The sequence below is a fragment of the Sapajus apella genome, unplaced genomic scaffold (genome assembly GCF_009761245.1).
Source record: "Sapajus apella isolate SASKATOON/1434 unplaced genomic scaffold, GSC_monkey_1.0 scaffold11, whole genome shotgun sequence".
In the NCBI taxonomy this organism is placed as follows: domain Eukaryota; kingdom Metazoa; phylum Chordata; class Mammalia; order Primates; family Cebidae; genus Sapajus; species Sapajus apella.
The window spans coordinates 25,420,454-25,447,609 of record NW_022436951.1 but is presented as its reverse complement, the minus strand read 5'-3'; the positions used below and the strand labels follow the sequence as shown (position 1 = coordinate 25,447,609).

The following is a 27,156-nucleotide window of genomic DNA, read 5'->3' as shown; positions in this document are numbered from 1 at the left end:
GGGTTCTAGTGATTCTTCTGCTTCAGACTCCCTAGTAGTTGGGGTTACAGGTGCCCACCACCATGCCCAGCTAATTTTTTGTATTTTTAGTAGAGACACGGTTTCACTATGGTGGCCAGGCTGGTCTCAAACTCCTGACCTCAGGTGATCCACCTGCCTCAGCCACCCAAAGTGCTGGGATTACGGGGGTGAGCCACCATGCCCAGCTTATTTTACCATTTATATTTGTCAGAGACTTTCTACTACATTAAAGAAATGAAACATCAAAACAAATAATATACTTATCTGCTTTCTTTTGGATAGTGTTAAGTTATTCTGTGATGTATGCATCTCACAATTAATAATTCCTTAAAACATTTAATATTTTACACAAGATACTTCAAAGTCTAAGGTGAAGGAGGTGTGGTTACAACAGACACACACCTGAAATACCAGGAACTTGAAAGAAAACAGTCATAGACTGAGCTCTGAAGATCGGGGTGTGCGAGAGCCTCTCAGAGGCAGAGCAGTGTGCTACGCTATTAGAAATTCTATGTTTTTAAGTAACTGAAAAGTTGAAATGCTGAAAATATAATATTTTGGCACTTGAATAAAACCTTATCAGCTGGGTGCAGTGGCTCACACTGGTAATCCCAGAACTTTGGGAGGCTGTGGCAGGTGGATGGCCTGAGGTCAGGAGATCAAGACCAGCCTGGCCAACATGGTGAAATCTGAGTCTATTAAAAATACAAAAATTAGCCAGGCATGGCGGTTAATGCCTGTAAGTCCAGCTACTCAGGAGGCTGAAGCAGGAGAATCGCTTGAGCCTGGGAGGCAGAGGTTGCAATGAGCCAAGATTCCACCGCTGTACTCCAGTCTGGGCAACAGAGCAAGACCCTGTCTCAAAAACGAAAACAAAAGCAAAAAAAAAAAAAAACCTTATCAACACAAAAAGCTAATTCTCTTATCTAACTTTCAGTTCTGATCATTCTGTCCCATGAATTTTACTTTTTCTTTCTCCTAAGCTTCTAGTTTGCTATTTCTTGAATACCTGAACATAACTGTCATTGATCTTAGCTACTGGTTACCACAGAACTGAATATATCCCTGAGACCTGCCTCTCAGTTGTAAAAGTTGATGACCTGACTCAGTGCTGTAACAGATGAATTAGCTATTACCAACAGGAAATATTTACTATTACAGACAGTTCTCAACTTAGGATGGCTCACCTTATCATTGTTTGACTTTACGGTGGTGCAAAAACAATACACTTTCAGCAGAAACTGAGGAAGAAATTTTGAATTTGGATCTTTTTCTGGGCTAGTGACATGTGCTGGGGTACTCTCTTGTGAAGCTGGGCTGTAGCCATGAGCCACAGCTCCTGGTCAGCCCCACCATCACAAGGGTGAGCAGCCGGCACTCTGCAGTGAGCTGTGTTGCTGGCTGCTGCTGCCCAACCACAGACTGATGTAAGTGTCCTGAGCATGTTCAAGGTAGGCTGGGTTATGCTATGATGTTCAGTAGGCTAGGTGGATTAAATGTACTTTCAACCTTAGTATTTTCAACTTAGGATGGGTTTCTCAGGCCGTAACCCCATGGTAGTTCAAGGAGCACCAATACTTTGTTTTAGTGCTCCTTCATGCATGTTAAAATTGCTTGTTCCAACCATGGAGTCCCCTTCACATATATTTGTGGTAATCTGTATTAGTCCAGCCTCATATTACTATAAAGAAATACCTGAGATGGGTAATTTATAAAGAAAAGAGGTTTAATTGGCTCATGGATCTGCAGGCTGTACAGGAAGTATGGCTGGCATCTGCTCAGCTTTTGGGGAGGCCTCAGGAAACTTACAATCATGGCAGAAGGGGAAGAGAGAGCAGGTACCTCACATGGCCAAAGCTGGAGCAAGAGAGAGAGTGACAGGGAAGGGGCCACACACCATTAAACAACCAGATTCTGTGAGGACTCACTCACTAGGACAGTATGAAGGGGGTATGGTGCTAAATCATTCATGAGAACTCCAGCCCCATGATCCCCTCACCTCCCAGCAGGCCCCAGCTCCAACACTGGGGATCACAATTCAGTATGAGATTCAGTAGGGACACAGATCCAAACCACACCAGAGGGAAAACAAGGACAGCGTAGATAACAGACCTTGAGTGTAGCTACACAAATGACAAGTGTCCCCCCACTGAGGGCCTAAAATGGCTTCTTCACCCAGATGGCACCTTTCACCCTGCTAGAGACTAAGGTGCTAAGGGTTTGCTCATTGTTGCTGACCTGAAATCTACTAGACGTCCAGAACTTAAGGACTCACGGAATTCAGATGCGGGAGAGATCCTGAGTGCCACTGAAGTGATCACCAAGATTTTTAGTGCCAAAACTGTGGCACAGCAAAGCCAGGTGACTTGTGGGTGACAGAGTCAGGAGTCACCTCCAGGTCGCTGTACCTTGGCTGGGCATCCTTCCACTCCAGCAGAGCCCACACATGCTGCAGAAGCCCAAAGGGGCAAACACCTCCACATTTTAAATTTTCCTATATATACTCTCTTTCCAAATGTATGTCCATTTAATATTAGTAATATACTTTAAATGAGCATTTTTATTCTCCTTTGCAATTTCATCATATAGTATGCCCTGGAAAAATCACTGCCACTTCAAACCCAAATGTTCACCTTTCTTGACACCTTTTTCCCCTTCACATAACCATCAGTCTTTGAGAAGCTGTGTTTGGTAAGAAAAAAAAAAAAAAGTGTTGGCTGAAGGAATACAAGAAAGAAAATTGAAGCAAACCCTCCACCCACTGACTCAAGAGTCTAAGAATTCCCCATCTCCACCTTCCACAGCCCAGCAAGGACTCCCAATGTCACCAATACAGAATCTGTTTCCCAGGAAAACTCACAGTATGTATTATGCACTTTGCAAAAGTGAAAAAAGGTATGAAACTAGTATCAAACCCAAGATATTTCTGGAACAAAGTGGAAGAAGACATTTTTCTTCTTAGATCAGACCAAAAAAAACACGCACACACACACTCAAACAAAAATCAAAAGATCAAATGAGCACCTATGCACGTGGTGTAAATGACACCATCGATAATGGCAATCTGATGAATAATGAATATGTGTAGCACACTGCTGAGGGAGAGGTGGTACCCACTCTCTCACCACCTGGTTGGTGGAACCACACTTAGACTTGTCCTAGATCAGTAGCTTTCAAAGCAATATAAACTTTTTTTCCCCAAAATACTATGTTATAGCAAATCTTAATATATAAAAGATACAACCAGCAACCCAAGAGTTCCCCAGGTTTAAATGGGGGCAGGGCACTGACACATGTTCTCAATCCCTGCAAAGAGAGCCCCGACTCAGGTCCTTGGAAACCCAGAGTTCCTCAGGCTGCAGTGGCAGGCAGTGTCCCGCCTCATCTGGACAGCCAGCAGGAGAAAGCAGAACCTTTTTCTCAGTCTCTTCTTAGAATAATTAGATCAGACTTAACCCAGTTGCCCATTTTATCTTTTTAACTCTTTTTAAGCTTAGCACGTGGAGTGTTTTCCTCAAAGCTCCTTTTAGCCCAAAACAGCCAGGACACTCACACCAACACCCTGAGCCTCTGAAGCTTCCCTGCCCCTGAGCTCTTCTGTGGGCCGCCTCCATTCTCAGTCTAGAAATATCACTGTAGTCACCCTATTTCCCAGTCGGCCGGGGACAGTCCCCAGGTGCACCTCTTGTCCTGGTACAACTATTAACAGACCCCTCTCCGTGTCTCTAGATAGGCCATAAAATTGTAGGGTCATGCAACATATCACTATTTGCTTACCCTGCATAGTCAGAACTTTGATTTCGCTCAGTGTGTTATGGTCTCAGTTAGGACCAACAACTGGAACCATGTCTTTGCCACAGACCATCACTTTGGCCAGCATGAGCTTCTCATCCGTTTCCTGTCCAGCCTGTGCCTGCTGTCTGACCCTGTTGTGGGTTAGCCTGTACCTCCCAAAAAGCTATGCTGAGGCCGAGCTATCTGGAAAGCATGGCCTGGACACAGCAGACTGCAGCCATCCAGGGGATGCTGGAAGATAGGCCAGCACCACTGGGAGAGAAGGCCAGGAGAGCAGGACATGGACTTCCAAAGGTAATGCTGGGGAGGAGTGAGGAAAGACAGAAAGACAGGTGAAGAGTCACAGCCTGCAAGGGCGGTGTCCTGCCCCAGCCTACTTTGTCATGCTGATCTCTATGGTGGTGTGCTTAATGTCCTTTCTAATCAATAGTTGTTTTAAGAAAAGTTCACTAACTGCTGCTATGAGGATGGTGCAAAAGTAACTGTGGTTTTTGCTGTTAGAAGTAATTTAAATTAATTTAAAATAACTTTTAAGTTGCTAGATTTAGCGGTTAATGACCATTTGCAAACGTGATGCAAAGTGTGAAGTCTGTGAGAACCCATCTGCCCCTCATTTGTGGCTTCATTCCAGGAAGGGTGGGGTGATGGCAGGTGGAGAAGAAGAGCAGGAAGTGGCAGGGAATTCAGAGGACAGGAGTAGCCTCGGGAAACACTGGGGGCGGGGCGGCGGGGGCGGGGGAGCTTGGTGACAGCTTAGGAATGCCAGAGAAATAACTGCAGGAAACAGGGCAGGGCTCAAACCCCAGGCCTCGCCAGGGCCACTGAGTTGTTCTGCATCAAGTCCTGCGTTTACTGAGACTCCTTCCATTGCACGGAACGCGGTCTTTATAAATTCTGGTTTGTGACTCCCTCTCAGAAGTCTTGTGGGTCACCTGGAACCGGTTTTATTCCTACTTATTTCCTCATGCCTCTTCTCCTTAAAACTTCATTGCTATGCCTCTGATATGAAGCCACTTTCCTTCTCTATCTGTCCTACTTCCCATCCTTCTCCCCTCCCATCCTACCTTCCAAATCCCTCAAAACTTCTCTAAAACATTCAGCCCCACAGTTTAAACACTTGTAAAATCCAAATTCCCTAGGGGGTCAGCATTGCCAGCTGGTTCAAGCTGCCCTTCGCAGAATTCCCCTGTTCCTGAAATGATCTTCCTGTGGCTTTCTTATTTAAAGCTGTCTTCTAAGGTGATGTGGCATGTGCATTTCAGGGGTGAAGCTCCTTGACAGAGAATCTTTGGTTCCGAGGCACTGAGAACAAATCGTCATAGCAAAAGAGCTCTGGCTCAAGTCTTGCTGCTCTTAGCCAACATCAGGAAGTGGAATTTTTCAAAGTCCACATAGCACAGAGACAGAGCGCTTTGTGGACAGTAGGGACAGGAGTGAATCAACAAGGGTGGCCCACAGCTCAAGACAAACCTTATCTCCTGAGTATAAAAGCACAATGCAACATGGGGGCAATTACATATAACCTTCTGTTTAACTATGGGTTCTGTTACACGTTAATCTTCCTTATTGCACTGTGCTGATGTCAACTTTAAATGATTTCAGTCCTTAAATAGCAACTGATAAGATGCTTCTTTGTTATACATTTACCTGGTAATTTTTGGATAAGTCGAATTGAACGGGAGCCTTTGCAGCTTCACAGCTCTGGAAGTGAATCAGCATTTCCATATTCACTTCGTGGGTGTGGGCCAGTGGACCAGAACACCACCACTGGGCACCCTTTGCCATGTGCCATCTGACGGCCTTGTGGCCTTGGCTATATGAGCTTCATCTGCTAAGCCAGCCTTGAAGGGGGATGAGAGATTTCAGACACTGAAAGGACTTCTCCTCCAAGCAATGGGGCTTGGGAAATTGGGGGATGGTTTCTGGGCCACCATCCTGTGGTGTCTAGGCATTTTCCAAGAGGAAGCAGCTCCTGGATAAGCATTTGCTACCAGAATAAGCTGAGCACCACGCTGATCTTGGTACATGGAAAAAAGAAGGCCTTGACTTATGAGCTCTCAGAACTGCTTCTTAGGAAGGGCGGACGCCTCCAGTAGCCTACTGAGCTTTCGTTTCCTCATTGCCTCAAGCACTGTCTGGAGATAAACCACATGTTGGAGAGGCACAGTTTATCATCTGTCCTCTGGGAAACAGGGGGTTATCTCCTTCAGGCCCCCTCAGGGCTCTCTATGATGTAGCAACTTGAAGGTATCCAGTAAGTGATTTCATGTTTGTTGGGGTATGAGCAAAACACATTCAATAACTAGAAAAAGTCATGAGCTTTAAAAACAGAGTAAAACAAACCCAAAACTTGAATCTTAAAGACTCTCAGAAGAGAAACTGGATCCAATAAGACTCTGACGGTGTTACTCCCCAATCTCCTGTCTCCACGCTAATTCCTCATGAGGAGTTTCCTCCAGCATCCAGCAGCCCTCTCCTATGGGCAGACACAAAGTTGCTTTATGTTAATAATTTTTTTTGAAATAATATTGGGGACAGGTGCAGTGGCTCATGTCTGTAATCCCAATACTTGGAGAGGCTAAGGTGGGAGGATCGCTTGAGCCCTGAAGTTCGAAACCAGCCTGGGAAACATAGTGGGACCCTGTCTCTACAAAAATTTAAAAGAGTTAGCTAAGTATGGCAGCACAAGCCTGTAGTCCCAGGTCTTCAGGAGGCTGATATAGGAGGATCACTTGTGCTGAGGAAGTCGAGGCTGCAGTAAGTTGTGATTGCACCACTATACTCCAGCCTGGGAGGAAGGGAGGAAAGGAAGAAGGGAGGGAGGGAGGGAGGGAGGGAAGGAAGAAGGGGGGGAGGGAGGGAGGGAGGGAGGGAGGGAGGGAAGCTGGATTTACATAAGAGTTGCAAAGACAGCTCCTAATCTCTCTCACCCAGTTTTGCCCATGTTAACATTTTACATTACCATGGCACATTTGTAGAAACTGAAAACCATTGGTATACTATGAACTAAATTCCGGACTTTGTACTTCGCTAGTTTTTTGGTTGGCTTTTTTCACTTTATCCCTGCCAGGATACCTGGATACCTGGATACTGAACCACGCCGCATTCCATCTTGGTATCAGCTTGGTCTCTTGTGGTCTATGAGAATGACCTGGCCTTTCCTCAGTTATCATGGCCTTCACAGCTCTGAGGAGTGCCAGGAGTGTTCTGCAGAGATTCACCACTTTGGAGTTGTCTGATGTTTTTCTCATCATTAGGCTGAGATTGTGGGTTTGGGGTAGAAACCACGAGGTGAAGTACCCCTCTCATCACATCACATGGGGGTCTCATGATGTCCAAATGGCATCTCACAGGTGTTGTTAACTTGATCACTTGGATAAAGTAGTTTGCCAAGTTTGCAACTGTAAAGTTATTATTTTTCCCTTTCCATCCTCCATTCTTTGAAAGCAAGTCACTAAATCCAATCCAGGCTCAAAGAGGGAGGGAGTGTGGCGCAAGGGACAGGACTCTCACTCCTGAGCAGGGGCGTATCAATGTACAGCATCTGGACACTTACAAGGAAGACCTGCCTCTCCCCTCCCCCCAGCTTACTAATACTTGTGTGTGCAATCATTTATTTCCATCAGTGAGGACTCGCGTTTACCGGATAATTTGGGCACTAATCCAGTGCTCTGTGATTTTCATGCTCACACTGTTCCAGCCACAAACTTGTTCTTGCCTCCCCTTTCTGTTGACTCCTCCTCCAACCCCAGGCGATCTGAAGGGGCCACCTCTCTGCCCTCTCAGCAGGTTTCCCCTCAACTTGTCCAACCCTATCCTGCCTTCCAGCTGAGCTCAGCCTTAACCACAGAGCAACCAGTCCCCTCCAAGATGATCACACTTCCTTCCCAGCCAGCATCAGCCCAGCCAACAGGCAACACCAGCAATGAACGCAGAGTCTGAGTCTGAGCTGAGCTGACCAACAGGGCAACATCTGTGCCCCAGTGTCCACCTCCACCAACACATGTAAGAAGGGGCGACACGTGTGCTCCTGATGCTGTGAGCGTCTCCACTGCAGTGAGCCGTGTGAATCATTTCCAGCGTGCTCCTGTGAAAGCCGTGAGCAACAGCCTGCCATCTCCCCCTCACTTTGATAAAATCTCCAAAACTTAAACCACATCCAGATTTCCTTTCCATGTGTGCCACTAGTCCTTACCTTTCATGTTTCTTTCCTATTTTGAGTACTAGAGGAAGTCCAAGTTTCAAAAATAGAAAGGAGGCTTGGCTTCTTCACATTCAGCTACTTTTAGCATCAAACCATGGCAACGCCATACACACAATCCATCATACATTTTCATGGTGGATTCACACTGCCAGACACTGCTTTCGGCCTCCTGATTTATAACCAATGAGAATTTGCTTCCATCAAATGTGGTTTTGTATTATTTTTAACAAGACAATGAAATCACAAGTTGTGTTGAACGCTGCAGAGGGCAGGGGCCTGTTTAACACTCCTGGTACTCCAGCTTCTGTGTCTTTCCCAAGCAGTTAAAATCTCAACATCATCCCAGGCCTAAATGTAAGTGAAGAGGAAGGGATGTGCGTGTCAGAGCTGTACAAGAGGCCAGGAAACAACATGGGCTTGCCCACACCTGCAGGCGGCTGTGCACGGGGGCACACTGTGCCAACCTGAGTCCTCCGGAATGCTCAGGTCCCCTTCTCCCCTCCCTCCCAGGGAAGTGCAGCTGGCCTCATGTGAGGAGATGGACAGGGAGGCCCTACCAACAACGGGAAATCACTGTTCCTAGGTTCTTCACAACGCACCAGTTACAAACCCTAAAGGCACAAGCAACGCTTCTCTTGAGCAAGTCAGCTGGGAAACACCTTCATTGGATGAGTTGGAGTCTTCCTCTGCCCTGCCTGAAAGTCACGGGCCCACAGCTATAGGTCCCCAGACAAACACTGCAGCAATTTAAGCAAAACTGGGGGATGGAGACTCAGCAGACACTGGGTTCCTAGGGGTATTAGGGTTCTTCGGGAAAGGAGAATGAATAGGATGTATATACAGAGAGACAGGGGTTTATTTTAAAGAAACGGCTTATGTGCCTGTGAAAGCCTGCAATCTGCAGGGTAGGTCAACAGGCTGAAAATTCCAGAAGTTGCCGTTTTGAGTCTGAGGGCAGTCTGCAGACAGAATTCCATTCAAGGGACCTGAGTCTTTGCTCTTAGGGCCTTCATGTAATTGGATGAGGCCCATTCACATTGTGGAAGGTAATCTGCCCTACTCAAAGTGCTCTGACTTAACCACGTTGATCACATCTAAAAAACACCTTTACATCTACACTGTGTGTGACCAAACAATGAGGTGCCATGGCCTGGGCAAGCTGACATGAATCTAACCATCACACTAGGGCGATCTCCCGATGACCATGGAGGGCCATTGCTGTGGGTATCAAATTGCTCAGGGAGATTCTGTAGAAAAACATTTCATTTCCAAGAAAAATCAATCAGTCTTGATCCACAGGCATGCCTCTGAGCAAATAAGAAAATATCCAGTCTCATTGGTTCATTCATCACATACTTACTGGGGGTGTATTCTGTGCAATCTCATGTGACTTAACAAGTCACAGGACCAGTGTCAACTGCCTTAGTCACCAGGCAAGGCTAAAGCAGGAAGGAGGCTTTGAGACCCTATTCTCAGAGGCTTCCCCCACCCATGCATTACATGGGAAAATGTAGATTCAAAAAGAGATGTTCCAGGAATAACTATAAAGGCCCTGAGTCTATAATCCCAGCACCTTGGGAGGCCAAGGCGGGTCACAGGGTCAAGAGATTGAGACCATCCTGGCCAAACATGGTGAAACCCTGTCTCTACTAAAAATACTAAAATTAGCTGGGCGTGGTGGTGCACACCTGTAGTCCCAGCTACTCAGGAGGCTGAGGCAGGAGAATCACTTGAACCTGGTAGAAGTTGCAGTGAGCCGAGATCACACCACTGCACTCCAGCCTGGCAAGATAGTGAGACTTCGTCAAAAAACAAAAAAACACCCTAAGTCAGGAGTCAAACTGGCATATTCCAAAAGTAGGGTCTGGAACTTAATAAGGCAGCAGCATAATTAAGAAGACAGTGACAGGAAGAGATGAGTCAGGCCCAAGGTTTTAATTTTGTTTAATAAATACACCTCAGTTACTGTGAGTCCGATGCTGTTCTAACATTTCTACAGATCTTAATCCATTATGATCATCAATATCAGCATATTAGAAACATATTTCTAATTCTATTTCTAATTGAATATTCAGAATATTAGAATATTAGAAAGGGACTTTTATGACCCCGTGGTGGGTTCTGTGATGCACACCACCAGTTCCCCCTTACGCAATGAAGGACTTTCTCCTCCAGCTGCAGGAATGCTGTAGAGGATGCCACACAGCTGTTAGTCCTTTGTGGGTACCGTCTTTGCTGCAGACAACTAACACCCCAATGTCTCACTTCCTCCTAGGGTTAGCCAGTGACTGGTCAGCACAGGGGTATGGAAGACTGGCTTCCTTGTGGCAATTTAGGACAACTCTGAGACATGTTGGCTGAGGCATTTGTTGGGACTGCAACACAGCTCAGCTTCTCCCTTGTCCATGGCTGCTTCCTTTTCCTTCCCTCCTTGGTGCTGATGCCAAGAGCATCCCTTGTTAGATTTGTTGACCTCCAACTCAGAATTTGCTTCCTGGAAAACCTTAGAAATGGGGTCAAAGCATTTAAGTCACTTGGCCGAAATCACAGAGCTGGTAAATTGGGGAACTGGGATTTGAACCTAGGCCCTCTGGCTCTAGGGTGGAGCTCCAAACCACCAAGTCAGCCTGCTCCCCCAGGCCAGCCGGGCCACACTGCTCAGGGTTTTACAAGGCTGTGTGCAATTGAAATGCCACCTCATACATCTGAACACAAAGCAAAGTTTTCCTTTGCTTTTCTTAAAATTATCTCTCAAAAAAAGTAGGTACCCATGTGTTTGTGATCTAACAACAGCTGACATATACCAGGGCCATACACTCTATTTATTTTGAATTTAAAAGTTCTGGGGAAGGAAGAATGGCTGAAATGGCATCAGTGCTAGTTTGGAGCCTTTTAGATGTCATAGAAGTTGCCTTACAGAATTGATAAAAATCATAATAATAATGAGAAGAAAGTTTATTACACATCTCATAATTCTTTCTGGGGGTGTGACCTTACAACTGAAAAGGCTAAGTGTCATTGTAAATAGCCTTGCAAAAGTTTCTTCAAAAAGTATTAATAACATAGTAAGTGGTTGTGTGATAAAGACTGATCAAAATAGCTATTCATAGCTTAGTACAATTTCTAGGGACTCTAATTTTTAAACATGCTCTATCACAGCTTAGTAGTGAAGACAACTTGTTCTGGAAAATGTGTTAGATTCAAAAAGTGGCCTTAGTTTCAATAAACCTAGCATAAAGAGAAAGTAGGAAAAGCAGCATTTAAAAATTAACATATTATGTAAAGATGTGATTTTTTATCTGTCTTAACTAAATTAACAGACATTGGTTTCACAGAGATTACAATTCATATGAGTAAAAAATATGACTCCTTAAATTTATATTCCTGGAAGCCTATATAGGCAAAGTGTCCACAAGCTTTACCTGGACCTTGGCACTGAAAAGGGGACAGTCACCCCAGGTTCAACATCACCTCGTGTTGGGCATATATTCCACCTGCCTAGTACAAGAGTCAGCTCTGGATGGCGTGGGAACCAGACTCTTCAGGGACAAGAGAAAGATTAGGGGGCCGGGGGGGTGAGATCTGGCCCAGGTCCCAGGTGAGAGCTGGGGGATCTAGGACGCATCTGGAGACAGAGCCAAGAGGGTTTCCCAACGGACAGGATGTGTGCAATATGGGACAAGGTAAAGTCCATTGTGACTTTGATCCACTCACATGAACACTATGCAGTCCTTCAAAGCACATTTCTGAAGACCATCTGATGCCATGGAATGTCTAACATATTAAAACCAGGATGGAAGAACTTTTCTGTAAGGGGCACGACAGGAGCTGCGTTCAGCTTTGCGGGCCATGCAGTCCCTATCACAAATACTCAATCCTACTATTGTGGCATCAAAGCAGCCATAGACAGTAAGCAGACAGATGAGTGTGGGCCATAATGTGCCAACTGCCGTATTTTGCACACCCACATGTACACACATACAAGTTATAAAAGAATAAGTTACATATTTTGAAACTGAGGAAAACAAACAAAACCTGGAAGGAACTATATACCCCAAGAGTAACAGTGATTATCTCTATGATTCTTAAGTATTTTCAAAAATTCCCCCACCTATTTGTTCCCTTTTATAATCAAATAAGCCTATAAATAAAAAATAAAAAAGTATAAGACTCTCTCTTCTAAATCAACAAACGCAAATAGTCTAGGATTCTGTATTTGGGTGCCTATTATTGACCACACATTTTTACTTGAGACTATTTAATATAAAAATTATTATTACAAAAGACCATCAGTAAATCATTTCTAAATCAGAAATTGACCAAAAAATAAGTTATAGTTTATTTCCTAAACCTGGAGAGTGTCTGTGTGAGGAACGGGAAACGTTGTTTTTTATCACATTGGCTAAGTCTCTGGAAAAGATTGCATCTTGAATTCGCAGCTTGGCTGTTTGCTGTCCAGATAAATATTGTGTTGCTAGGACTGAAATTGCCCTGCCACGTGGGTTGCCCTGTCATATAATTAGCTTCTTATCATATCAGGTGCAAATCAAACCAGCAGCACTTGCTGTTAATGTGGTAATTTAACAAATCAGAAACACTGTTTTCATATGTCAACATCTGATTTCATAGGATCACCAGCCCACCAAGGACCCGCCGGGGTGATTTTGCATCACTGTTCAACAGCAAGTTCAGCCTCAGTTGAGTTCTTAGCTACATCAGCGGGTTTGGTTAATTTTTTTACATCCTTAATTGCACCTGTGTGTGTTTTGTCAGTCCAACCCAACATGGAATGGGGGGTAGAAAGTGACATTCAACTGTAGGTGCCCTTTTGATACATAAGTACCATGCTCAGGCTCTCCCATTTGGGTTCATCCTGCATGGTGGTCATCAGATTCATTTTCTTCTCTGTTTCAATGAGCAGCAATTGAAGTCTAAGCAGAGCCTGAAGTAGCTTGACCTGCTTCCAAAGAGCTGCACCCTTTCCTCTCCACGTCACTGAAGAATGGTTCTCCCAAACCCAGGAGGCCAGGACCATGTCGCAGCTCCATTTCCCCCCTCTTCCCTCTTCCGCTTACTCCTTCCTTCCCGGACATTTATCCCAATAAACACCTTGCAGGCTCATCTCCATCTCACAGTCCACTTTCGAGGAACCTAACCTAACTATAAGGCCTCTTGTCTGTTTCCAGGTTGTATTCACTTCCCTATGTGATTGTAACTTTTTGCCTGAACAGCCAACTACTACAGGGCAGTGTTTCTGGAGTCAAGTCCTCTCACTATGCTGGGCACGTACTTGTGCTCCCAGGGGCATTTCTGCCAAGCGACCCCTGGTGCCAATCTGCCTGGGTGCTCATGCTGGCTCTACCACCTACTGGCTGTTTAATCTCAGGCAAGTTACTTAACCTCTCTGTGCTTGTTTCCCGATAAGTAAAAGGGAGATAATAATTATATATCATATAATGGTTGTGGAGATTTAATATACCTGTTAATGTGTGTCAAGTGGCTTAAATGGATGATCTGATGAGAATGTAATCATATGTAAAACACAGACCAGTGCCTGGCATGCTAACTGTCTTACTCAAGTATCTGCTTTTAAAAAACGCCTGAGGGCCAGGTGTGGTGGCTCACGTGTGTAATCTCAGCACTTTGGGAGGCCAAGATGGGTGGATCACCTGAGGTTAAGTGGTGGACACCAGCCTCGCCAACATGGCAAAACCCCATTCTACTAAAAATACAAAAATTAGCTGGCTGTGGTGGCGTGCACCTGTAATCCCAGCTACTTGGGAGGCTGAGGTAGAAGAATTGCTTGAACCTGGGAGGCAGAGGTTGCAGTGAGCCACTGCACTCCAACCTGGAAGACAGAGCGAGATCATCTCAAAAAAAAAAAAAAGAAAGAAAGAAAGAAAAGAAACAGAGGAGATTTAATCACACATTTTCCTGTTGCTTTCTGCAGTTACATGATCTTTCCTTTATCTGAATTTCATCAGAATTTCAACATAAGGAAGAAATGGATGAGTGAAAAAGTGGAGAAGCGGGAAGGAGGAGGGGACGTAGGCAGGAAACATTTCTTAGATCTCCTGTTCTTTCATTTTAATCCCTCACTTCTGCTGGCCAGTTCATCCCTTGATGAAAGATAATAGCAGTAGCTAAGGTATACTTACTGTTCACCCAGCCATTTGTGTTATTGTTTCATATAATCTTTATGATGTCTTAAAGAAAGTTTTTTTATTTATTTATTATACTTTAAGTCCTGGGGTACATGTGCAGATCGTGCAGGTTTGTTACATAGGTGTACACGTGCCATGGTGATTTGCCGCATCCACCGCCCTGTCACCTACATTAGGTATTTTCCCTAATGCTATCCCTCCCTAATCTCCCCACCGCCTGCTATTCCTCCCCTAGTCCCCCACCTGCCAGGCCCCGGTGGGTGATGTTCCCCTCCCTGTGTCCATGTGTTCTCATTGTTCAACACCCACTTATGAGTGAGAACATGTGGTGTTTGGTTTCCTGTTCTTGTGTCAGTTTGCCGGGAATGATGGATAAAAGACAGAGAGCCAAATCATGAGTAAACTCCCATTCATAACTGCTACAAAGAGAATAAAATACCTAGGAATACAACTAGCAAGCGATGTGAAGGACCTCTTCAAGGAGAATTACAAACCACAGCTCAAGGAAGTAAGAGAGAACACAAACAGATGGAAAAACATTCCATGCTCATGGATAGGAAGAATCAACATCATAAAAACGGCCATAATTGCCACGGTAGTTTATAGATTCAATGCTATCCTCATCAAGCTACCAATGACTTGAAGAAAGTATTCTTATCCCACATCGCAGATAAAAAGACTGGGGTTGACAGAGGCAAAGTATGTACCTTGCCCAGGGTTACAGAGCTCATAAATGGCTGAGTCAGGGCTATGTTTTCCTTCTCTGGAATCACTCCTTGCTCAAAGCACAGTTCTAGACTCATCACAGCTGCTTCTTAATGTCATAGTTTGGTGAAATGACTGATGTATTTAACAACTGTTTACTGTTGCCAATTGCAGGCCAAGTGTCAGGAGGGCAAAGATTAGGAATGGTCCCTGTCATCACCAAGCTTAAGTCTGGTGGAGAACACAGACAAATCAACGAGCAATTACAGAGCAATGTGATGCAGGCTATTACAAGGGGGAAAGTACAGAGTGATGAGCACAGGAGACAGCCTTGGAGGTCTGGGGGATGGCAGAAAAGGTCTCCCAGGGAAGGGGTGCCTCCATTATGATAAAGGATACACTGGGCTTGGAGTGGGGGAGAATTCCAGGCAGAAGCAAGACACGCATGGCACATCTGAGGACTTGAGATGGGGATGGCTAGCCAGAGCAGAGGGGAGCAGGAGGTTCCCATCACCAAGCATCAAACAGGAGATTCCTTTAACAAATTAGGCAGTGGCCGTCATTGAGTTTGGCTGCTCTTTCCCAACACATGTAGTGAGCAAACTAATTCTGCTCCATGTACCCTGACTGTAATTGCAAGGTTCCTTTACACCAGTATGAGTTGGGAGAGCTTCCCTGATGGGTCAGGCCATACATGGCTGTGTCCACCCTGTTAAGATGCATAGATTGCTGGGAGAGAGAAAATGAAAATGAACCCGTTTATCTCCTTGGTCTTGGAAACGTTCCTTAACTGACAGACACAGGAAGGCACGTCTGAGATTAAACAATAGTTCCTGATATCCAGTGTGGACCCAGTGACATCACATCTTAGTAGCTTGTCACTGAAGTCTTTAAAGGATGAGGGTATGATGTGCAGTTTTTTAGAACATTAGAAGTCTCATCGTAACTTAGCTGCTAGTGTTCAGAGTAATCCCGGCATTTGGGGAGGCCAAGCCGATGGATCATGAGGTCAGGAGTTCAAGACCAGGCTGACCAACATGGTAAAACCCTGTCTCTACTAAAAGTACAAAAATTAGCCGGGCACGGTGGTGCATGCCTGTAATCCTAGCTACTCAGAAGGCTGAGGCAGGAGAATCACTTGAACCCAGGAGGCGGAGGTTGCAGTGAGCCAAGATCACACCACTGCACTTCAGCCTCAGTGACAGAATGAGACTCTGTCTCAAAACAAAAACGAAAAACCATTTACCTGTTTATTTTTGCCCTTTTTGTTAACATTTTGTTGGCTTTCCATGCAGACAATGAAAAGAAAAATTAAAGCAATTACCTAGATGTCACTTTTTATTTTGACAAAGTGTGCCTCTATTATCTGCATATTTGTGAAGAAATTTTCACAATTTATCTGTACCTGTCAGATAATTGCACGAATTCTTCACAGGAAGTTAAAGTCTAAGGGACACAATGTAAGTCCATCTTGGGAAAGCAAGCCAGGTTCCTTCATTGTTTATAAACTATTCCAACTCACGTAACGTAGCTCATGTAAAAGACTGTGGTGAAATGTCAAAGAATAACAACAACTTTGAAGACAGATAATTCACAAGAGTTACTTCATCCCACAAAATAAGCTGCAAATCTCAACACAGATACAAACATGAACTTATATAATACACTACCCGAGTTCATGACATGTGACACTTTAGAAAGATCTGAGGAAACACCTTTTTAGGTAAATGCTTTTCTTGGGTTCTAAATTTTAGAGTTGAATGGGATTTGCAAAGGACTAAAATGTGTACTTTAGTAGTTGATAATATGAACTTAAAAGTCTTAATGATTTAAAATTCTCTTAACTGCTTAGACCAAGAGCCTAATGACCACCACCATCCTTCCCTATCTCCCAGGAGAAATGCCCTATTTTGAGTGGGAAGGAGCTATGTCCAAAAGCAGACAAACCTAGCAGTCTCCTGGCCTAAGCCTTTCTCAAGTGATGCTCAGGAATGAAGAAGAACTTTCTATGGTAACCAGCAGAGGTCCCAAAGGGAGCCCCAGGGTGACTATGGTGATAATTCACATCTCCATGGGTTCTAGAAGTTGAATGACCCACAGTACCTACCATGGTTCCTGGTGGCAAATAAGACTGACTGTGGCTGGCTCAAGTAGAAAAGAAATTAACAAAAGTGTAGGCCACGTTGTTTCCAGAACACAAATGGGTCATAAATGTTACCCAAATCACACCACAGAACTTCTCCACCAGAAAGGCTAATAATAGAACTGCCTGGTACAGCCCCAGATGGCGGGGCAGCCTAGAGCCTTCACCACTGCCAGTTTGGAAAGTGGATGTGTCGATCACCATCCGCGCCAGAATGGACCCCTTTAAGCCGGCTTCTTCCATTGCAGAGTCTAGCGAGAATGCATCTGGTTGGTGGAGTGTGAGGTCACGAGCCTACACCCCAGCTTCCAGGGAGGCGAGGGACTGAGCTCAGCTTCTACTTTGGAAAGGCAAACTTGTAAGTCAGAAAGTTCTCCTTCATCAGAAAGTCCTTCAAGAAGTCTGAGAAACCAAAAAAATAACACATTTTCCCCACATCCACAATTTACAATAATGAACATTTCACCACCAACAACAACAAAAAAACTTGGCCAGGCATGGCAGCTCACACTTGTAAGCCAAGCATTTGGGAGGCCAAGTTGGGAGCTACTGTCATGCCACTGCACTCCAGCCTGGGTGACAGGGCGAGACCTTGTCACTAAAAAACAACCAACCAACCAACCTAACATCAGACTATGTCCAGAGTAGCTAAGGCTTTGACTGTGTGAACCTTATTGTTTGCATGTACTATGAGAACTGAGATGCAAGTTACCCATCCCACTGCCTGGAGCAGCGTGCACTGGCCAGACGGGGTGTTCCCAAGGTTATCATCCTGAAGTGCAGAGGGCTCTACACTCATCCAGCCTTGCCGGAGCACAGGGACGTATAGCGCAGGTGGAGAGGAGAGATTACCATGCTTATTTCAGCTGACATTATCAAGGCCAAGACCATCATGTGATAATGTGTGAATGAATCAGAAGGGGTAGCCCAGATATTTCTGTACTCATATCAACATTCACACTTCAATCCCAGCCAGCTGCCATGTTCTTTTTCTGAGTTTTCACTAGCCACTTTCCACGTGAGACTCATCACCTTTATCTTATTAATCTGCTAAGAGTAGAAGCCCCCTCAGAATTATACTTAGTGCCTGAGATTGCTTCATTGACAACATATCCCTGCCAAACTTCTGAAAGGAAACATCTCTACTGCCATTTTCCTTCTTCTGTAAATAATGGTCTCTTTAATGGAAACCAAATCACTCATTCATCCATCAAGCATTTTTACTGAGCATTTATTAAGTCTCAGGCACAGAGGTAGGTCCTGGAGGTCCAGGGATGGATAAGAGAAACAAGCCATCTGCATCATGGAGCTTGCAGGGTGGTGGAGAAGCTGGACATTAAACAAGTGAAGACACAAATCAATACATAAAGACCCATTTTGCTAAGAGTGATGAGAAGCTGCTATGAGAAGCCGGAATTCGAATAAAGTGGATTTCAAACCAGAATGCTTATATCACTGTTTTTCTCACTCTCTCTCAAAGATATTTATATTTTATATTGTATATTTTATAAACATACAGATTTTCAGTCGGCTTACTCCCAGGCTGTTCAGTTGGGGTCAATCCTTGCAAGCTCTGAGTGCTCTCACTGATCTCCAGGATGCCAAGTACGAAGAGGGCCCTTCCCCAGCAGGAGCTGGAGCTACTGCACGCCACCTTCACAAAGTGGGAGCTGGAGCTACTGCACGCACGCCGCCTTCACAAAGTGGGAGCTGAGCTACTGTATGCAGACTGCCTTGGGCTGGCAGAGGAGACACTTGCTATGTACACCTGCCTGATCTAATCACTCACAGTAACACACAAAGCAAGAGTCTGATCAGTCCTTTCATCTCCTTGGGGAAATACCTCCACTCCCACCCCAAGAAGGAAGGAGATAAACTCCCACCTACTTCACTTCTCTGGCTTGGCATGGACCATCCAAATGCTAGGATTGACCAGGATTTCCAGGCCACCTTTTACAGAGAAAGAACCCTGCCTCTTCCCAGAGCTGTCCTTGAAAGCAGGAAGCCCACAGTGATTCATTCCCAGAGAGAAGCTCTCACAAAAATGCTCTGAAGCTGGGCAGTGTCGATAAAAACCCAAACTTTAAGTCTGCGAATATGAGGAATCTGATCAGTCACAGCGGCAAGGAGAGGGAGAGGACCATTAGTCAGCAAAAGCGGATAACCTCACCAAGCAGGAATCGCCAGCCTGATTCACTCCTGGACCCCAACATGCCAACATGTCAACACACTCTAACTCCTCTCCCAAAGAGCCACCAAGAGACACCAGGATGCAGGACAAACATGCATCTCCCATTTCATTTGCTCAGCATGCTGACATTTATTCCCTCATCCCATTCAACAGGAAACACTAACTCCACAGATGTGTCAGATTGCGTCAAATGGAAAAATCACAAATTCTCATGGAGTGGGACCATTTTTGCCAAAAGACTGAAAATCAGTGCAACATTATCAATGGCACCAAAGTCAACAGATGCCTGAGATCTCAGACTCTTGTCTTGCAGAAACATTCTGGCAGATTAAAATGATGTTTTTCCAACATGAATTTGCTTGGGAGCTGTCAGAGATGAGCTCTCTGAGTGGGGAAGATATACTCCAAGGCCAAGGGCAGCTGTTCACCATGCCTCACGCCAACATAGTCCCAGAATGTCAAGATCTCCCAGTGGCAGAGAGGTCACATAAAAGATCCAGTGCGACTTCCCTTCTCTACTCTTCCCGGCCTGCCCAAGCGGATCCCACCTGGCCTGCCTCCTCCCTGACCAGGACAAGGGTCTGTGTGCATCTGCTGTGCAATCAAAGAGCTGCTCTGTTCTCGAAGCGCTGACCAAGGGCCAGGCCCCGTGCCAAACACGATAGGTTTTTCTACGCTTTCAAAACCTCCCAATTAAATTACATTTTTCACGTATTAAAAGTGGAGAAATGAGGCTTTGAGGGTAACTTGCCCCAGGCCAGGTGCCTGTTTAGAAAGAGAACTGGGTTGAAACTGCAGGTGTGAGGCTGACAGCTGACCCTGGGAATAATTCCTCTCTGTTGCCTGGAGATGCCGCTGAGGCTCAGCACAGCTGCCAGCTGCAAACATCTGCAGCAGCTAAAAGCCAGGGCACCAGAAGTGTGTGGTATGTGGTGTTTGGATTTGGCCACTATTCCAACAAAGGTGTTAGTTCTTTAAAAGAAAGAATGCCAGCCTGGCCAACATAGCAAAACCCTGTCTCTACTAAAAACAGAAAAATTATCTGGGTGTGACGGTGCACCACTGTAATCCCAGCTACTCGGGAGACTGAGGCCTGAGAATCGCTTGAATCCAGGAGGCCAAGGTTGCAGTATGCCAAGTTCACACCAGTGCACTCCAGCCTGGGGACACAGCAAGACTGCCCCCAACCAAAAAGAGGAAAGGATGAGGTAAGGCATGGACGTTGGGGTGGCAGGAGAAAGAGGCTCTGGCCATGCAGCACAGTGCCATTCGCAGACGCAGTGGCCTTCATCTACAGGTGAACAGTGTCGTCCCTGCCTGCATGCAGGGTCCATGGCTTTAGGAGCAAATATCAGGCAGACAAAGCCCACTTGGTACCAGAATTCTCAGCTCTCCAGTATAGCCACAGAATCACAGAATTTTAGAGGCAGAAGGAACTTAGAATCAGCTGAGCTCGGTCCCTTCATTTGACTGTGGCCTGAAGAAGAGAGATGAGGTCTGCAAGGTCAGACGCTAAGTCAAGCAGGGTTCCCAATCAGACCATGATTTCCAGAGCTGCAGTGCAGCCCTCAGTCTTGGAAGAGACTCAGAAATCTAACTCCCCACCGCACCCCACCTGTCACAGCTAAATCGGGGAGCAGATGGCGCCTGGCTCCGACTCTGAAGACCAAGCCAGTCAAACTCAGGGGGAAAAATGAAGAGATGGCTTTGGACAAAAGACGCCTGTGATGTGACTGCTCTGGGCAGCTGCAGGATTAGTCCTCGCTCCTGGCTCCCCTTGGAGTCTTGTTCTTAGTATGGAAGTAGCTTCAAATCAGGGGCTCTTTGACTTCTCAACCAGAATGAAGATAACAGATAATAATGATGATCGCTAAAGTGAACGGAATGCATCCCATGTGTCAGAGACTGTATTAAATGCTACATATTCACGATCTCATTTAATCCTCCCCAAAGCTCTGTGAGGATGCCTCTATTACTACACCCATTTTAAAGATGAGTGCAGAAGGGCACAGAGATCTGAACTCAAGGCTGCCTTAACCACGAAGTCCCTGCTTCTCAATGCAACCACAGACCTACCGAGATACCATGTACCTTGCCAGCTGAGTCACAGACATAACCGTGACATCAAGGAGAACAAAAGCGCTCATTCAAAGCAAAACTGGGGATGGGCTGTCAGAATCTCTTACAGACTCACTCTGTATTCCAAGATTTTTCAGGTGACTCAAGTCATCTCTTCAGACATAAAGCTCAAACATCAGTATAAGGAGCCTCTAAGAGCTCTGCTTAGAGACCATTTCCCTATGAAGGGCCAGAGTGTACTATTTCCAGATGGTAAGGTACATCCATGAAGGGGGGCACCAGAGGGAGGAAGGAGGGCCTGCCTTTATGGCCTGTTCAGATGAGCCTGGGGGAAATAAACAAGTTATTTTGCTTCTTCACTCATGTGCTCTGACCCGAAGCCAGCAGGGAAAGTCCTTAGAATTCAGTGACTAATCAGATGATGGGCCACGGAACACACCCCTGAATGTCATCAGAGTCCAGGCATCTGCACCAGGAATCCAGAAATAAGCTGTCACCAGAGGGACGTGTGCCCTCTGGAAATAATTTCCAGAACATGTTTCGCAATCTGGGGCCTGGTCGGTCCGAGCGAGCCAGGAGACAAGGAAAGGTCAAAACGCAGCCCCTGATCCCACCCTGCCCAGCCTCATCACCTCCTGCTCAGCACTCTCCTCCAGCCCGGCTGCCCGCATAAGCTGTCCCATGCTTGCCGCTGCATCTGAGCCTCCCAGTCCTTTCCAATCAATCACCAGGGAAGCCAGCTGTCCTGGTACCAGGGTCCTGATGTGACTTCACTATTGCTAAGGGCAGATCTCATGCGTCTGTCAGGAGACACTGTCATCACTTCCGTGACTTGCCTTGAACATGTTTTGAGAAACTGTCAAAAATTAATGAGTAGCTTATTCACCAGATGTTTAGATGTCAAATAATGCCAGGACCCAATTCTGTACTTATCAAATGTAACTGAATTGAATGACATGTTTTAAAATAACTTTTCTTTTTAAATATTGCCTCAGTGTAGAAAATGGAAATGACATTTTTAAGTGAATAGATAAGAATTCCTCCTGAAAGAAGTGCATGTTCAAATAATCTTCTAAAATGTAAAGCTTGCCACGATCTTATTTATATGCTTGAGTGCTTTCTGGTTAGGACCAAGAGCTTGGCTACTGATAGGAATACACAAACATTCAGTGAGTAGATTTGTCAAAATCAGTTCTTTTGGAACCCGTTTTAATGGAGATCTAGGAATCCAAAATGAATTTCTTTTTTTTTTTTTTTTCCTTGAGATGGAGTTTCACTCTTGTTGCCCAAGCTGGAGTGCAATGGCGCAATCTCGGCTCACTACAACTTCTGCCTCCCAGGTTCAAGTGATTCTCCTGCCTCAGCCTCCCATGTAGCTGGGATTATAGGCATCAGCCATCATGTCCAGCTAATTTTTATAGTTTTAGTAGAGATGGGGTTTCATCATGTTGGTCAGGCTAGTGTCAAACTGCTGACCTTAGGTGATCTGCCTGCCTTGGTCTCCGAAAGTGCTGGGATTACAGGTGTGAGCCACCGTGCTCAGCCTAAAGTGAATTTCTTAATCCAAGCCTGGATCCTCCAACTAAAAACTACCAATAAAACAGGCTTTTACACAGCAGTTGTATTTCCAATGGCAATGATCTCTCTCCTATTGATGCAGTTGAAGGACTTGTAAATTGTTTAACAGCAAATCAATTCTCCTTATTAGCCTTGTTTATTAAGCAGAATCATTGATAAAGTCAATAACTGATAGTGATGAGTTGGCTAATGTCACACAGGAATACTCACCTTCTGCAAATACAGGGCAGGGCTAAGTAATGGATTCCTTTCCACCGTGAATTCAATTATTACAGAAAGGATCTTAAAAACTGAGAATCTCAAGCTCTCTGATTCTGAAAATTCATGCACATACCAGTGAATTTCACTTCACCACTGTAAGAAAATCAAATCTGGGAAAGATGTAAACTTGTTAATGAGTAATTTGGAATGAACAGATGATTACATAAAAGGGACAGGAAGGAGCGAGAGAACACTGTGCCTATTCCATCTCAACACGGTGCTGGCGCTCCGCATGCATTAGCTCACCTATCCCCAGAAGAACTAAACAGGAAACATCAGGTCTTCCTCCCGCCAGCCACAGGCCTCCTAAGGGCCTGAGCATCAAAGGCAACAAAAAGAGGAGATGGTGAGACATATCATGAAGCCATGTTCAATGACTGGCCAATTTCTACCACGCATCTTTTCCACTGTGTCTAAACCATGGGGATTGGAGAGTAGAATCGTTGTCTAATGGGTTATTCAGGCCAGCTAGAGCAGAGAAAAGCATGGATTCGGTCAACTGACAAGTAAACAAGTACTTATTATGCACCAGCACCATCACTATGCTTGAGAGATTCCAGAAGGATCCCATCTTGGTCACCACACTGCCCCAGAGCTTACTCATTTCAGGAGACACACAAATAATCACATTTTCTGTCATATGTAATTAGTGCTATGGTCTAAATGTTTGTGTCCCTCCAAAATTCATATGCTATAACTGAATATCCAATGTGATAGCATCAAAAGACAGGGTTCTTTGAGGAGGTGATTCAATCATGAGGGCAGAACCCACAAGTGTGGGATCAGTGCCCTTCTAAAAAGAGGTCGAAGGGACTGCCTAGTCCCTTCCTCCATGTGAGGACACAGCAAGAAGGCACCATCTGTGAGAAAGGAGCCCCCACCAGACACTAACTCCATCAGTGCCTTGATCTTGGATTTCCCAGCCTCCAGCGCCATGAGCAATAAATTTCCATTGTTCATAAATTACCGAGTCTAAGGTATTTTGTTACTGCAGCCCAAATGGACTAAGATGATCCACTAAAACAAACTGCCTCAATTTCACTTTTTTTTCTTTTTTTTTTTTTTTTTTGCTCTTAGAAATACAAATAGAAAGAAACAACATACAGGTTTAAAAACAAAAATGAATCTCAGGCTGGGCATGGTGGCTTACACCTGTAATCCCAGCACTTTGGGAGGCCGAGACGGATGGATCACCTGAGGTCAGGAGTTGGAGATCAGCCTGGACAACATGGCAAAGCGCTGTCTCTACTAACAGTACAAAAAGTAGCTGGGTGTGGTGGTGGGCACCTGTAATCCCAGCTATTCGGGAGGCTGAGGGCAGGAGAATCACTCGAACCCAGGAGGTGGAGGTTGCAGTGAGTCAAGATCGTGCCATTGCACTCCAGCCTGCACAGTAAGAGCAAGACTCCATTACAAAAATAAAAATAAAAAATCTAATCTCTACGTCTATGGTTGAAACAACTAAATGAGAGGTTTTAATCTTGTTTCCGAAGAGAAATTACACAGGGAGGCAATGATGTGATTATTTTATTAACGCTTGTGTTCAGGGGCTACTACATTCTAAGGCTGAGGGCAGAAAGGCACAAAGTATGGAAAATAACTTTATTTTGCCAGATGTGATAGAGAAGAATCTGTCTAAATTTAAAGCAGGGAAGTTGGTGAGTTTTGAAAGATGTTTACACCCTTAAAGCCACCACCACAAGTAAGATATAGAACATTTCCAACAGCCACTGTAAAAACACCCATTCGCCCTCCTCCTCTCAGGCCCCTCAGCAGCCCCAGGCCACCATTGCTCTCTGTCACCACAGATTAGTAAAGGCAGGAGCTTTAATGGTGGGGTTTTCTAGGGAAACACAAACAAAAACAAAACCCCCACCTCATTTCTGCCTGAAGTTTCTCAGCTGAGGGGAGGTTACAGCATGTATATGTGTCATTTGCTCAGCTGTATACAGCAGTAGCAGGTGACAGGGCTTTTGAAAAACACAAGATAGCCATAGACCTGTTCTCCTCCAGCCAACCACACCCCCGCGGTCTCTGTTTTTATGACATACAAACAATGTAGCCCGGAGCCATCTCCTAAGTAAACACACCTCATAATCCGGGTCTATACTTGTCCATCCGTGTACTAGGAATCTATAAGGATCCTTAAGGAAAAAAAAATAAATGTAATGCATTACTCTCAAAAGTCAAAGGGCTCTTCAACCGGTTTCACTAAAAGAAATACATGCCACACAGCTCATGTGAAAGGGATGTCTCAGCAATATGAAATGGTGTCAGAACGAGCTCTGGAATTAGCTGCAGACCGTTCCATGAAACACCTGTTGACTTCTTAACAGAAGGGCCCCTACCTCTGTGGGGCTTTCCTTCATGTATTAGTGCTTATTGCTGGACCTGCTCTTATTTTAAACTGCTTTATTGATGTATAACTGATCTACAATAAACTGTGCATAAGGTTTAACATTTGATAACTTTTGACATAGGCATACAGCCATGAATCCAGCACCAAAATCAATAGAATCAACACCACCATCACCTGCCATCATTTTCTGGTACCCCTTTTAATGCTTCCCTGTACCACTCCTCCCCTTCCAAGACAAAAACTGGTCTGCTTTGTCACTGTAGATTAGTTTGCGCTTTTAGAATTTCATATAAATGGAATCATACAGGATGTACTTTTTTTTTTGTCTGACTTCTTTTATCCAGCATGATTATCTCGAGATACTTTCACGTTATTTGATTTCTGTCAGTAATTCATTCACTTTTATTGTTGAGCTGTATTCTACCATATGGATATACCACAGTTTATGCATTCACACCTGCTGACAGATAGTTTTGGATATTACAGATAAAGCTGCTGTGAACATTTACATGCGGACATATGTTTTCGTTTCTCTTAGCTAAATATCTAAGAAAGGAAGCTGTTGAATCACATGGTAGTTGTGTATTTATCTTCTTTAAAAAACTGCCAAACTGGACCAGGCAAGATGGCTCACGCCTGTAATCCCAGCACTTTGGGAGGCCGAGGCAGGCTGATCACTTGAGGTCAGGAGCTCGAGGCCAGCCTGGCCAACATCGTGAAACCTCATCTCTGCTAAAAATACAAAAATTATCTGGGTGTGATGGTGCATGCCTATAATCCCAGCTACTCGGGAGGCTGAGGCAGGAGAATCACTTGAACCCAGGAGGTAGAGGTTGCAGTAAGCTGAGATCGTGCCACTGCACTCCAGCCTGGGTGACAGAGTAAGACAGCATCTCAAAACAAAAACAACACTGCCAAACTGTTTGGGAAAATGGTTGTAACATTTGATATTCATTCTCTCCAGCAATATAAAAGAAGATTTCCAATGACTCCACAGCCTCAGCAACACTTGGTATGGCCAGTCTTTTTTCCATTTTGTCCATTCAAATAGGCGAAGTGGTATCTCATTGTGGTTACAATTTGCTACTTTACTGACTAATGATGTTGAGCATCTTTTCATGTGTTTTGTTTGTTGATGTGTCTGTTTAAATCTGGACATTTTACGGGTTTGTTTATTGCCAAGTTTTGTTTTTGAGACAAAGTCTCGCTCTTGTCGCCCAGACTGGAGTGCCATTGCGTGATCTCAGCTCACTGCAACCTTTGCCTCCCGGGTTCAAGCAATTCTCCTGCTTCAGTCTCCTGAGTAGCTGGAATTACAGGCACCTGCCACCACACCTGGCTAATTTTTGTACTTTTGGTAGAGACGGGGTTTCCCCATGTTGGCCAGGCTGGTCTTGAACTGTTGACCTCAGGTGGTCCACACCCCTTGGCCTCCCAAAGTGCTGGGATTACAGGCATGAGCCACCGCGCCCAGCCTATTGCCAAGTTTTAATAGTTCTTTATACATATGGGAAAAAAGTCTTTTATCAGATATATGATTCATAAATATTTTCTCCCAGTCTGTGCCTTGACTTTTCATTCCTTTAGCTATGTCGGTTAAAGAGCAAAGGTTTTTCATCTTGATCAAGTCCAATCTGGCAAATTTTTCTTCTGTGG

General features: G+C 44.9%; 1 protein-coding gene across 1 annotated transcript in view; it reads right to left on the bottom strand.

Annotated features, from left to right (window-relative positions):
• Positions 1 to 27,156, bottom strand: part of RETREG1 (reticulophagy regulator 1) — a 141,018-nt gene that overhangs the window by 39,635 nt on the left and 74,227 nt on the right. The gene's annotated exons all lie outside the window — the stretch shown is intronic.